Source organism: Microcebus murinus, chromosome 2 (genome assembly GCF_040939455.1).
Source record: "Microcebus murinus isolate Inina chromosome 2, M.murinus_Inina_mat1.0, whole genome shotgun sequence".
NCBI lineage: Eukaryota > Metazoa > Chordata > Mammalia > Primates > Cheirogaleidae > Microcebus > Microcebus murinus.
In genome coordinates this window covers 118681942-118696407 of record NC_134105.1, presented here as the reverse complement: position 1 = coordinate 118696407, position 14466 = coordinate 118681942, and the positions used below count along the sequence as shown (strand labels likewise).

General features: G+C 41.7%; 1 long non-coding RNA gene across 1 annotated transcript; it reads left to right on the top strand.

Moving 5' to 3' along the window:
- The first annotated feature begins 3770 nt into the window (after positions 1-3770).
- On the top strand, positions 3771-9107 carry LOC105871672 (uncharacterized). Its single transcript, XR_012912477.1, has 3 exons — positions 3771-3853; positions 8217-8357; positions 8824-9107. It is a non-coding gene; the product is annotated as an uncharacterized LOC105871672 (long non-coding RNA).
- The last annotated feature ends 5359 nt before the right edge of the window (positions 9108-14466 follow it).

Sequence of the window (14466 nt, the reverse complement as noted above, 5' to 3'; positions counted from 1 at the left end):
TTAGGATATGTATTTACAGGACTAGAAAATAAAGATAAAAAAGATATAAATGTCCTTGGGCTTTTGTTTGATGTATTGACATCTTCAGTGTGTGTGCAAACTGCACGAGGAAAGGGGGACTGCCTGAAGTATTTCTAACATCAAGAAGTTAGAACTTTCAGGAACAGAGTGGAGAGAGGAGGGGAGTAGAGTATAAGCTATCCAATTTTTTGTTTTGGTCAAGAGGATACAGAAGGAGCCAAAAGTAGCAACATTTATGAGGTTAAATGCAATTTGGTGGGCATTTTGGCATTTTGGATATAGAGTCTGGATGTGGATGTGGATGTACCCAGTGGTCTCTCAAAACTGGAAAAGATGTTTCTAAAATACCAAGTTGGAGTTTGAGAGGTCTTGGTAAGTTTCTAGTGTCTATAAGACTTAACAACTGTAGGGTGAAAACCGAAGTAGAGTGAGGGATAACTAGTATGTGAGAGGACTAGTGGAAATGGGCTTCGTTAAGATACGTGAGCACTACCAGAAGGTGACGTTTTATTTTCATCACTTCTCTCTATTCTCTCTGTATTAATCACCCCTTCTCCAGTCCTTCTCAGCCATGCTGTCCACCTTCATCTTCTTCATCAAGACACACACATACACATACACACCACTTTTTCAAAGCCTGCTAAATCTTACCAAAAGCATCCTATTCCGTTTCAGTGCTGGTATGCTGAATTTCGTTGTGGAAATTAACTCTCGCCCGACACGGGTAAGCGCTACAGGTGTTCAGCACAGATAAAGAGGGACGGAGCAGGCTCGAGGAAGGTGAAGGAAGAGATGCATCTGGAACAGGGCCTTAAAGGACAGATGCATCTCCCCTGGCAGTGTTTTCCTGTTGAGTTTAAGCTGTGGGGTGGCACTTTCCAGGCATACAAACCAAGACGTGCTGGCAATGCCCCATTGACTCAGGGAAAAGAAGAAAGTTAAAGATAACCTTGAGAAAAGGCAGAAGGTTATATATATAACTGGGGGTACAGGAGACAAGGCTGAAAAGGCAGTTTGGGACAGATACAGAAGGCCTTGAATGCCTTATAAGTCACCGGGACACACACACACCCGCTACTACTGCTCTCCTCCTTGTCCAGGGACAGCAATGCTGGCCAACTTGCGTCTGTTCCCTTCCCGAAGGAGACAATACAGATTCTCAGCCTTAATCTGAGGTGCTTAAAAAAAAAGCAGCTAATAAATCTCTCACCCCCTAAAGCCCAGCATTACTGTGCTGGAGAAGAACTAATGTGCCTGAGGAATGAACAGTTTACTCTTGGAGAAGAGATTAGTCATCAGAGAACCAGGAAACCCTAAAGAACCTTCCTCTGAGGTCATCAGAACACCTAGATATTATTTCTTTAATCTGAATGTTCTTGCAACATTAAAAACCTGTCCCAATAAAGGGACACAGGGAAGGAGGGGAGAAGGAAGAATATAAACAACAGACAGGGAGAGACAAAAAGAGGAGAGATGAGGAGGACTGGGGAAAGGAGAACCGGAAGTGAATAGGAACATGGCAAGCCGTCTAGTTTCATATTCATCATGGTCACTCTCATGAAGCAATCTCTGTCTTCCCGCATGTTCTAAGGAAAATAATCTTTGAAGAATTGATCTATAGTAAAAGGAAGCCTAATGAACAGTGGAGATACACTTTATCTTTTTCTTTTCTCATCACTTTTATAAGCAGCAGTAGATGTACAGTTTTGGGAGAGACCTTTTCTTAAAGAAAAAAAAAAAGAAAAGAAGGATTTATTTTAAAACGTAAAAGCTGGAAGCTGAATTGTGAGAGGAGCAATGGGCTGATAAAAATAATGTATCTCAGGAAACAAGGCCTGGTCCCATGCCTTCCTGTTGCAGTTGCTTAAGAAACTGAAAACGTATAATCAGGAAACAGTCCATGGGTTCTTTCTTTTGCACCAGAAACTACTGGGGTGAGGGCTGGGCTTGAGAGAAGTGGTTCTTCCTTAGCACATTTGCTTTGTTCTCAGCATATTTGTTTGAACATCCAGACACCATTAGGGAGTGCATAAAGGTACAAACACCATGCAATCGTGCTGCTGTGGGCCACAAGTCTTACAAAATAAAATGCAGATCAGTAACTCCAACTCTCACAAACTGTCATTTATCAGAAGAGACCACAGGAGTCAAAAATGATACACTCTAACAACAGTGATGTGCCCAGAAAGGGAGTACACAAGAGAGAAATTAGCTTTATTATTAGGGTGATGTGTTTTGGGACAATTGATTTTTTTTATCTATAATAATTCACTTGATACCTCTGTTTTAATTTTAGGTTAAAAATACCAGCATGGGTCCATCCTTTGTTTGCCTAAAAGAATCTTTGTATTTGCCAAAAGGACATTGCATAGGAAGTTGGCCAACAGCATGTTGATTAGGACAGGCTGTGCAGAAGGGGCACTTATCTTTAGGTCCCACATGTCCACATGACCCTCTAATATTACAAGTGTGATAGTGCTTCCTCCAAGACACAGCTGTCTTCAGATACATGATACATAGAGCTTTCAATGAGTTAATAAAATTCCAGGGGCAGGGAGATAGCCCACACCTACAGACCCTGCAACTTGAACCTGCTGTGTTTCACTTTTCACACCTTTCTGCAAGAGTGAACTTGCTTACACTACAAAATCAAATACACACAGCCACATACACACACACACACCCTGACATGAGAAAAAAACAGTATCATGCCTCATGACTACTTAAATTATGGGTTACTCCATTCTCTATTATTTCTATGGAAATGAAATGTTTTGTTCATAAAATTAAAATTAACAAATATTTTTCTCCCTTCTCCCTAATTGTCTAATATCTATATGTTGATGCTGCTCATTGACTCTGATAAAATGGAGAAAGCAAGAGTCAGTGGAAGGAACACATGCTATGGTGCCAGAAAAGATCTAGAGTAATGCCAGAAGCCCAGCTCCTACTCACCACTACATTGCCTTAGGTAAGGGTCTTATTTTCTCTAAGTCTCTGTAAGATGACAATAGTGAGAAACACTTGGAGTTGGGTGAGAACCAAATGGTGTAACTGCAGTATCTAGCAAAGTGCCGTGCACAAAGTAGTCATTTAGTGAATACTAACTGAATCTCAGTCTAAATCAATGGGGTGGAAGAGAATACAAAATACATTTAAAAAGAAAACAACTAGGACTATTTTCAGTCTTTAAAGCCATGCTGCTAGTTGAGGAACATGTTTTTTGTGCTGTACCTATTAATCTGGAGATCAATTGTGAAGTTTCTTATATGAGTTTTTCTCAATAATGAATCTTTTCAGCGTCCCAGGCTAACATTTGCCCATAATAGACATAAATATTATTCTTTAAATCTGTTTCCTTCCTTCCTTGTGTACACATCTAAAAGCCCTACCTGTAAGGCTTTCTAAAAGTCCTACCTGTTAGTCTTTACATTCTGCCTTACTTCTAAGCATTCACTAATTACTTTTGCAAATTCCTTTCATTAATAAGGAGAAAAATATCCTTAAGCTATGTGTGAACTATGCCAATACCTTTAAAACATTTAAAGCTGAAAGAGACAAGTCGAACATATAATGTCTATATTTTAGAGTGTCTAAATGTCTGTAGTCTTCCTCGGGGCTGGAGAGAAAGCCAGTCCTCAGTTTCAACCAACCATGAAAGATGAAATGATAGTGCAAAGGCTGGTGTCAGCAGACCAGGTGGAGCTGAGTTTCCTATTGCTCTGCTCACTCATTATGACTCTGTAGGTGGGGTTCTTGCTGAGATCACCATGAATAATCCAGGTGAAGACAGGCTTGTGGCAAGCAGCATCTTGCTGACCCAAGATAAATTGTGAGTATTTTTCTACTATTTTATGTGAGATAGAGGGAAGCTGACTCCTGAGCATATACCCAGACATATGAGCTCCTAATCACATACTGCTATTTGTTTATAAAGAATAAAATTGGAGAACAGCAATAACTACAACTAAAACCAGATTCTATTTTTAACACAATAGCTGAATAATTTAGCATGGAGATGGGTAAAGGATCTGTACCTATTATCAGTTCTGACTCATGGAGATAGGAGTCAATGTTCTCATGCCTTTGTGTTTCACTTTCCTCACCTATAAAATGAGTGACTACACTTAATGTAGGAGATTTTTATTGCTTGTTTCTAACCATCACCAGTTTTCCTGAGACTGGCCACACTCTGTACTTCCTGGGGTTTGGCTGCGTGAGGCAACGCAAGCTTCTCTTGCCTAAGCCAACTCAAGTTGAGTTTCTGACCTTTGAAATCAAATGAGTTCCAACTTACATGACCTAACTCTTCAGAGACAACAGAAAAATATAATTCCTCAGATGAAAAGAGTGACAAATATTTTACATAATAGAGTAGTCATAGTTAAATTGCTTTTCATTATTTAATCACTTTCCCGAAAATAATTAGAAATGGCAAGCAATGCGGTTGTTGACTTTGCGTGACAGGGTTCATAACTCATGAGAGGAATAACTGAATATTCGTTAACAACTGACTTCCTCTGTGAAATCTAAGTTTTAAAGCTATTTCAAACAAAATTATTTCCTAATCATCACACTCACTATCTCTTCCTTCAGTTATGTCTCAAGTTAACTTACTCAGCTGTGTTTGTAATCAGAGCCCCTTCTGTTCCTCGGGAAATTTTATCCCAACAGTTGCAAGTTCCCATCAATTAGAACTTGTCTCTTCGTATATTCAACCTCCATCTCTACTACCGGCTTTCCATCTGCTCACATGTATCCTTTTATCTTCCCTGTACTAATAAAAAAAAAAGCCCCACAACCCCATTCTCTCCATCAGATAAAGATAAAACTGTTTTTCCCTCTGACTCGAATAACCTTCTCAAAAGAGAGTGAGAAGCACAATAGCCTAGTAGTCAAGAGTTGAACAGACTGCCAGGCGCGGTGGCTCACACCTGTAATCCTAGCACTCTGGGAGGCTAAAAAGGGAGGATAGCTTGAGCTCAGGAGTTCAAGACCAGCCTGAGCAAGAGCCTGAGCAAGAGCGAGACCCTGTCTCTACTAAAAAAAAAGTTAGCTGGGCGTGGTGGTGCATGCCTGTAGTCCCAGCTACTTGGGAGGCTGAGGCAGGAGGAGCCCTCGAGCCCAGGAATTTGAGGTTGCTGTGAGTTAGGCTGATGTCACGGCACTTGCCCAGGCAACAGATCTGAGTTCGAATCTATACTTCATTAGTCCCAATATCAGAATGTATTGTAGCAAATTAACTTGTGGAAATTACCATTCAGTCTGTGTCACAATTTGCTTGTCTATAAAATGGGGATAATAATATTTCCACTTACTAAGGTTTCTGTAAGGAAATAATGCATGCGAAGTGTTTAATGGAGTACTAGACACATAACCAACCTCCCCAATAAATTTTAGCTATCATCATTATTACTATAACCTCATCTCCATTTCTTCACTGGCTGCTTTTTCCCTTTACATGTTGTAACTTTCCATCTTTTCTTCTTTTATTGTCCCAGCTCAACAATTCTAATCACTAAACCTAACTCTTCTCAGTGGCTCAAGACCTCTTTTCAGCATTTGGCCTAGTAGTTCACCATCTCCTTTTTGAGTCTCACTCCTTCTTTGACTTTTATAGTTCTCTTCCTAGTCATCTAAGTTCTTCTATGTCTCTTGGCTAGCTCTATTTTTGTCTTTAATGCGGGTTTTATGCAGTTGACTCATCGGTCCTCTTCCTCAGTGGAGAGCAAGGCCATGGGGCACTTGGATCTAGAGCCCAAGTGCTGGTGATGTATATTGGGTCGGGAGAGGTTTGGATCACAGGGTTCTCACCAGGTTTTGCTTGATGCCCAAAGATGCACTAAGGAGCTAAAGGGGGTTGTAGAAGGTTGTCAAGGACATGTCTTCATCCATTCAAATCATTAGGCTTAGCCTTGGGCCATATTATAATCAAACGTTATAAAAGAAGATTTAAATTTGATGATATATTGGTCAAAAACTTGACATGCATTTAAATGTTAACTTTTTATAATCATTTATTTAGATTCGTTTTACACTATAGCAACCAGTAATGTAATTGCTGCAAAGTGAATACTGTACATAGGTTACTTCTTGAGTCTATGCCATGATCTGCCATCCCTCTTCCATTACAAATTCCCCTGAAGTTGTCCATCCATTTCTGTTATTTTCCAGTGCTCTCTATGATGTTATTTCTTCTTTATGTCTTATTGCAGCCTTGATTATTCTCTCCCTAAGGCTCCTTAAAATCAGAACATGAGAAACCTCACATCCTAGAAAGTTTGGTAATAAAATCCAAGCTACCTAAGCAACTCCCAAGCTTGAGGTTTCAGCATTGCCTGTAATCCTAGAGCACAGATTTTTTTTTTTTTTTTTTTTTTGAGACAGAGTCTCACTCTGTTGCCCAGGCTAAAGTGCCGTGGCATCAGCCTAGCTCACAGCAACCTCAAACTCCTGGACTCAAGCAATCCTTCTGCCTCAGCCTCCTGAGTAGCTGGGACTACAGGCATGCGCCACCATGCCCGGCTAATTTTTTCTATATATTTTTAGTTCGCCAATTAATTTCTTCCTATTTTTAGTAGAGACGGGACCTCACTCTTGCTCAGGCTGGTTTCGAACTCCTGACCTTGAGCGATCCTCCTGCCTTGGCCTTCCAGAGTGCTAGGATTACAGGCATGAGCCACCACGCCCAGCCAGAGCACAGATATTTTTAATATAAAAAAGCCAAGATTTTTTTTTATTTCAGGAAATTATGGAAGTGCAAACATTTTGGTTACATGTTATGACTTTGCCACATCCCAATCATGGTTTGAGATGTGCCCTTTCCCCCACTACAATGCTCACCACATCTATTAGTTGTGAGTTTACCCAACCCCAACTCTCTACCCTCAAAGAATATTACTACCATGTGAGCACCTTAGTGTTGATCAGTCAGTGCCAGTTTGATGGTGAGTACATGTGGAGCCTATTCTTTCATTCTTGTGATACCTCACTTCGGAGGATAGGCTCAAGCTCTATCCAGAAAAATATAAGAGGTGCTAGATCACCATCATTTCTTATAATTGAGTAGTATTCCATTGTATATATACCATATTTTATTAATCCATTCATGGATTGACGGGTACTTGGGTTGTTTCCACATCTTTGCAATTATGAATTATGCTGCCATAAACATTCGGGTGCAGATGTCTTTATTATAGAATGACTTTTGTTCCTTTGGGTAGATGCCTAATAGTGGTATTGCTGGATCAAATGGTAGTTCTACTTGTAGGTCTTTGAGAAAATAAATAAATAATTAAAAATAAAAAAGAGTGTGCAAATTAGTGGCTTTAAAATATTGCTGCAAGTCCAGCGCAGTGGCTCACGCCTGTAATCCTAGCACTCTAGGAGGCCGAGGCGGGCACATTGCTCTAGTTCGAAACCAGCCTGAGCAAGAGCAAGACCCCATCTCTACTATAAATAGAAAGAAATTAGTTGGCCAACTAATATATAGAGAAAAAAATAGCCGGGCATGGTGGCGCATGCCTGTAGTCCTAGCTACTTGGGAGGCTGAGGCAGCAGGATTACTTGAGCCCAGGAGTTTGAGGTTGCTGTGAGCTAAGCTGATGCCATGGCACTCACTCTAGCCTGGGCAACAAAGTGAGACTGTCTCAAAAAAAAAATACTAAAAATAAATAAAATAAAATATTTTTAAACAATAATAAAAAAAATATTGCTGCAAATTTTAAGAATAAAAATTTAAAGAAAAAAAAAAGCCACGATAGATACAATGGCAAACTGGGGGTGGGCATTAGATTAGAACACCAAGAAAGGTTTAATCTCTAATAAAGATCATGGCCACAAATACGCTGAGGCCCAGCTTTGATGAGAAGACATGTAATTTGTGTAAAGCCACAGACATCAAGGGAACGTGACCTACCAATAGAGAATGCTGGAAAGAGGAGACAAGCACTTATGGCAATTGGTGTGCTCTGAGATTGTTATGTGCTTCTGGCCTCAGATGACTTAGGCAGTTTTAGTTGGGATATTACCTCTTATTTTGCAAGGGGAAAAATGGCATTTTCATGAATTGTGCGATGGCCTATTTGTGCTTAGTCTTTATGGAAGTCAGTACTGAAAAGGAGGCTTGGGCCTCAGCCAAAATGGGAAATTCAAATTCTGTGAAAATCGACAAAGGCACATTTCTTTTTTCATAGGAGAAATTCCCCCCAAGGAACAGGAAGAAACAATCCTCTTATTTGACTGCTCAACAAGGAAGCTTAAAGAAGATACTTGTTCTTTGGAATCTGTCGTCTACAGATGAGAACAGCTAGCTGGGAGGCAAAGAGAATTCTGAGGTGTGGCCAGATTCTAGTCTACATTCTGCCCTAAGCATCATGTGGCCAGGGATGGGGCTAACAGCCCCTTCTTCACAGGTTTATCATTTTCATCAAAAGTGACCTATTCTTCCTTCCCACCCAACAGAGAAACTCTTTCCAATTAGTTCCGAGCCCAGACCTATTTTCCAAGCAACCCTTGCCTGGCTGGAAAGCTTAGCTTATACTGGGAACCATTTGTTTATTGTGCAAACAAGGCCAGGCTATTTGTCTAAGGGCCTGCCTCAGCAGAATAGCAAGCTCTGTTAAACCCTTTGTGGGAGTTCATGGGAGTTAGTACAATTTATGTCCATTTCTTTCTTGGATGAAGGAATTGACCTGTTACCTCTCCCAGTAACTCACCCCAGTTCAGTCATGTCTAATATATTCACAGCCAAGTCACAGAATATTTTCTTGCAGTTGACCTTGAATTATCTTTTCATTTCAGGCTTAACTGATCATTCCAAATGGATAGCCAGAGCCAAGAGATATATCAGGACTGAGTTAAGTCTGCCTGAGATGGCAATTCACTGCTATGCATTCGCTGATTTATAAAACACATTGTTAAGCACCTACTACTAAAAGCTACTGCATTCCAGGCACTATGCCAGACACTAGGGACACAGAGATGAAAGACGTGGTCCCTGCCTTTGAGCTGTATGTACACGGCCTAATGGGAGGTGCCACGATGTAGTGGTCAAATCACAGACTTTGATTCAGATCGATGTTCTAATCCTTACCCTGCACATATTTTTTTTTAACTAACTTGCACATGGTAAACCATATAAATATGTGCAAATCCTCTCTAAAGTTCATTTTCCACATCTATAAAATGGATTAATAGTCCTACTTCACTGTGAGAATTAATGACATAAAGCATAGTACCTGGAACATGGTAAGCACTCAATAGATGACATGTATATTATCATTATCATCATCATCGTGGAGACAGCCATGTGAATTAACAATTACAATATTACATGTGATGTAATGGAAGGTACTGGAAGGTGAGAAGGTACTGGAAGAACTTAGTCTGGAATGGTGATGAGGAAGATTTACAAGAGGAGGGGAATTGATACCAAGCTGAGCCCAGAAAAATAAGTAGCAGGAAGTCAGGCATAGGAAGGACATTCTAGGAATACAGAGTAATAGCATGTACAAAAGCCCAGGGGCAAAAAAAAAAAAGCAGGCACTTACAGGAAATTGCTAGTAGTTGGATCTTGGGATATATAGGCAGGAGAGCTATCAAAGAAAGGAGCGGCCATGCAGTCATCCTGGCAGTGGCCCCACACCTTGCCACACTGCCCTTTCCATAAAAGAAACCCACAGGGACCATCACCCTCCTTAGGCTTTAGAGACATGAGTGGTTTCTTTCAGTTTTCCATTTCCTCCCATGCCAGCCACTATGGGTGTCATAAGGGAGGAACAGGGCCCTGATGTAAGCTGTAGGAGTTTCCCCTGAGACATGTGACCCACCCACCAATGCCAGACCAGGCGATAAGTCCATTCGACTCCAGAGAGTGCTCTATCAAGTAGGAGGAGGTCCTTAAAGAGGAAAAGAAGTAACAACTAGTGTTCAACTACTACAGAAACCATTCCTATGGCCAGTGTTTGTTTTCTTCACTGATGGCTTTGACCTAGATACAACTTGGAAGGAGCAACTTTAAGCTTGCAGCTGTGTCCTATAGGCAGGTTCAGTCAAATCAGGGCAATAGGCACTAACGGAGCATGTGCCTTGTGTCTAGGACTCTGCTAGGCACTGTATAGAAAGACTAAAGCAATGTGCTGAGATTCATAGAGGTCACCTACAGGCCAAGTTCATGGTTACACAGCCAATAGGCATAGTAGCTAGAACATGGTAAGCACTGAATAGATAACATCTATACTATCATTGTCATCATGATCCCAGGGACTGGAAACCCACGTCTGCAGGACTTGAGAGTTCATGCTCTTTCTGATACATTATGATGCCCTTCTGATTTTAAGCATGGCCAATTGGGTTCGGGGACAGCTAGGAAGTGAAGTACAAGCCATGGTCAATCAATACATTACACATCCTGTTGACTTAACATGAATGAGCCTGGCACAATAGAGGTCTTCATCCAATCAATGAAAGGAATATTGAATGGCCTTGCAAAACAGAAAGATGTACAGTATGACCAGGAATATCTTGGAAAGCTCAGCTGACCCTGAAGCAGTCAAAGTTTGGACCGCCATTCAATCCAGCTCTGGGTATATCAGGAGAAACCATAACTGACCTTCACATCTGCCCTCAGAGTAAGTAAAATGGTAACTAAGGAGCTCTTCGGCAGGAGGTCCAGTCTACTATGGTGGGCTATGGAAAGCTAAAGGCAATAGCTTTATTTGAGGAGGTTTGTGGGCAATTTTGTTGCCTTGACTAGATTTGGTAATTGGTGTCTGAGATTATTGTGCATCATGTCTTATTGGTGTTGGGGGTGGTGGGGTGGAGCACAAACAGCACAAAGAGAGAGAGAGGGAGACAGAGAGAGAGAGAGATTGAGATTAGTGGAATTCAAAGGCAGAAGACTTCAGTAGATTAGTAAATTTATATCAGAGTAGAAATTCACTTTAGGACCCTTGTGTCATTTGGCTCTTTTGGATTGCATTTTAGGCATCTGTGAGAAATATCTGTAGCACTAAAAGAGAATGTATAATCTGTCCACCTTGCCAAGGGACAAAGGGGAGACATGGCTCTAAATCCAGTCACTTGTAAGCTGCCTGGGAAAGAAACATCTACAGAATTACACAAAATGGGACTTTGGACCCTCCCCACACATTACCAAGGAGAATTGGTCCCAGAAAAGGTAGCCTAAAAGGAACGGCTGTATTTCAGAGCAAGAACCACAGCTGGCTCACCACAGGGATGTGGGATTAAGACACTCTCCCTGCCTCTGTCTCAGTTTCATACCTACATAATGGAGATAATGACACTTCCCTGTACCTGCCTCACAGGAGTGTTGAGGATAATGCAGCATTTTAACATGCTTTGAGACCTTTGAAAGATGCCAGTGAAAGTGCCTTTGAAAGTGCTGCGTATGCTTTTGCCATTATCATTATTATCTTATCACTTTATCATTACAGAAAATCATGCTGGAGAAGCTTGCTGGTCATTTTGATATCAATCCCTGGCCAAATTTTTCTTCCTACCTAATTTCTTTCCACATTGATGGAAATCAAGCCAATCTAACCATCTGCTCAATCTCCCTAGCTTATCATGAGCAACCTGACCTTTGATCCTCTGCTCACATCCTGTCCCCTGAATACTCTTCCTCTTCCTCTCCATTTTTCTAGACCCAGCCCTTTTCTCAAGGCCCAACTCAGAGTCCCCCTCCTCCATGAAGTGACTGTCCCTTTTTGTTATTCATCACACACAGTCAACGAGCATGTGTCGAGTCCCTGTGTATGGCTGGGCACTGCCGTAGGTACTGAGGACACAGCCCTAGAAAAGGACGCTGTCCCTGTGCTCAGGAAGCACATGGTCTCATTCAGTAGCTTTCAGAATTTCTTGATGGTAATCTAGTAAGAAGCATATTTTACATCACAATCCATTGCATACATGTATTTGTGTGTGTATGTTTATATAAATAAGTCTCACAATGTAAAACTTACTCTTGTTATGTATGCTGCCATCTGATCTCTCCTGTTCCTTTTTAAATGATGCTGCTTATGACTTTCTATTATGATTTCACAGCCCCTTAATGAGTCTTGATTTACAGTTTAAAATCACTGATCCCGCTGAGTTACAGACAGGGAAACAGTCACGTAAATGAGTAATTATGGTACGGTGTTAGGAGCAATATTTCCTCTTATTGTCTCCCGTTGTGTCTGTGGGACTCACATTACCTAGTCAGTGAAAGGCTCCCTGAGGGTAGGGACCATGACCTGTAATCTCTTTGTTCCAAGAAAGGTTTGGCCAAGCTTGTAGGGTCCTTGAGCCACAGTCACGTATTAGAAGAGCCGCATCTCCTGTAGGACACATGTCTTGGGCCTGCCTCTCTCTGTGCTTCGCTATTGGCCGTGGACCGGCTGCAGGAAGTGTGGCCTCCCTGTGATCATGGAGGGGGATGCAGAGGACAGTGACTGGGACTGTCAGTCAGTTACACTCCCTGCAGAGGTCTAAGTGGCACATGTTCAAGGCCACCACAAAGATGATGGTATTGCTTTGATAGGTTAGGTTTTCCTTTTCCTTTCCTTTTCAAAGCAAGTGGTAAAAAAAAAAAAAAATGCTAGACGTGTTATTTTCCTGTTGTACCCTGTTGTACGTTCTTCCCCTGGTAGTCCTCTTAGGTTACCTCTGACAGCCGTCACTCCACCATCTAGCTGTCCTGCCATGGGAGAAACTTTAGGAATTTCTTTTGATGCCGTTATTCCAGGTCAGCCTTCCTTAGGGGTGGTGTGGGGGAGGGACCAGTGCACAGGAGGTAGGTAAAGGGAGACCCTGGAGATAAGTTGGGGACTCAAGTGAGTTCTCCACAAAGAGGTGAGATCTTTATAGCACAAACGCACAGACTTAAAATGAATTATTCCCTACTAGCGACTCAGTTTTCTTTCTCCCCACCCCTCCTTTATATCCCCTGCAGCCCACGGGGCAGACCTCGGGACCTAGGAGAGGTCGCTCCTCACTTTTTAATTCAAATGCTGCAATTGGTGAAACAAGGATTTCTTATATTTTCAACAGACTGTAAAGTTACTGAAGGAGCTGGAATCAGCTCCATTTCTTCCACTTTATGTCTACTGTCTTGGGAGAGCTGCCCAGGTGGGACACTGCCTGAACACTCTCTGTTGGCCATTCAGGCGGGGAAGGTGGTCTCTCTCCAGCCCACCGTGTAAAGGACCTCTCAGTGATCTAAGTGTGACGTAGCTTATTCATAACTGTCAAGGCAAACTGGCAAGATCTGCTTCTGTGACTCCTTTTTTAAACAAAGGAGCATTAACTAACTCACTTTTGTGGCTGGTTAGTTCACAGCTGTTCCTGTTTCAGGCCTAGTTTTCATGACATCACTACTCACAAGTAATTGCTAAAAAGAATGTCACTTAGGTTATAATGGTGATTACACCCAATATTTGCTCAGTATTCTGCTTAGCAGGAACTCAAAGCCCTATACAAGCATAATCTCACTAACCCTCACAACAGTCCTTTAAAAGAAATGAAAAATATTTTGCCAGTCTGGAAAAAGAAGACTATTGCAAATTAAAACTGACTTGATCACTTAATCAAATAATGATGACACATTGTTAGTGATGGTGTAACACTTGGGATATGGAGGAGGCGAGGACTGAGCCTCTGAGTGCATTCCATTCAGGCCCAATCAGGTTGGCAACTGCTAGACTTTGCCTCAGGCCATTTCCAAGATCATCCAACTGAAATATACCTTGTACACTCTTCAACTTGATTTGGGGAGCTTGTTTGAAGGTTCTTGCAGGGAAGTGCAACTACTCATATCCCCTTGCCCAAAGGGTGGTCCTCCTCTATCCGGGAAGGTTGTCCTCCTCAACTGAACCCACGGCTTTGGGAAGGATGCCCATGGAGCAGTGAGGGAGGAAGGGGACACCTGCCTGGCCAGCCAGATCAGGCGAATCAACTGTGGCGATCAATGGGGTGACGGATGTCGTAGCCAGATCACCCTCACATTTGTTCAACTTGATTTTGTTAGAAAATTGATTCCTCTGTCTTGCTATCTCTGTGCAAGAGTCAGAATTGAAATTGCACTTACCATGTGCATCATTGTGATAGTATTGGGATGGCTTTCAGGACACCAAACTATAGAAGAATGGCTGATATTTTGGATGTGGGTAATACCTACTTCAGAGTGGAGATGTCTAAACTACCTTCTTCTTCCCAAATCTAGACAATACCCTGGTTCACAGTAACTCAAGAAGTTTACAAGGATCCATTTTTAGTCCAATCCAACTAAATATCACCCTGGATTTGTGAGAAATAAAGTGATCTAATGCGACTGAGATAAAAGGCTCTATTCTACTAGTTATTTCCTCAAAGCTAGCTTTCCATATTAGCCACGGACTTCCCCTCAAATATCCCCAGATTTCTACAGGGCTCTTCTTTTTTACA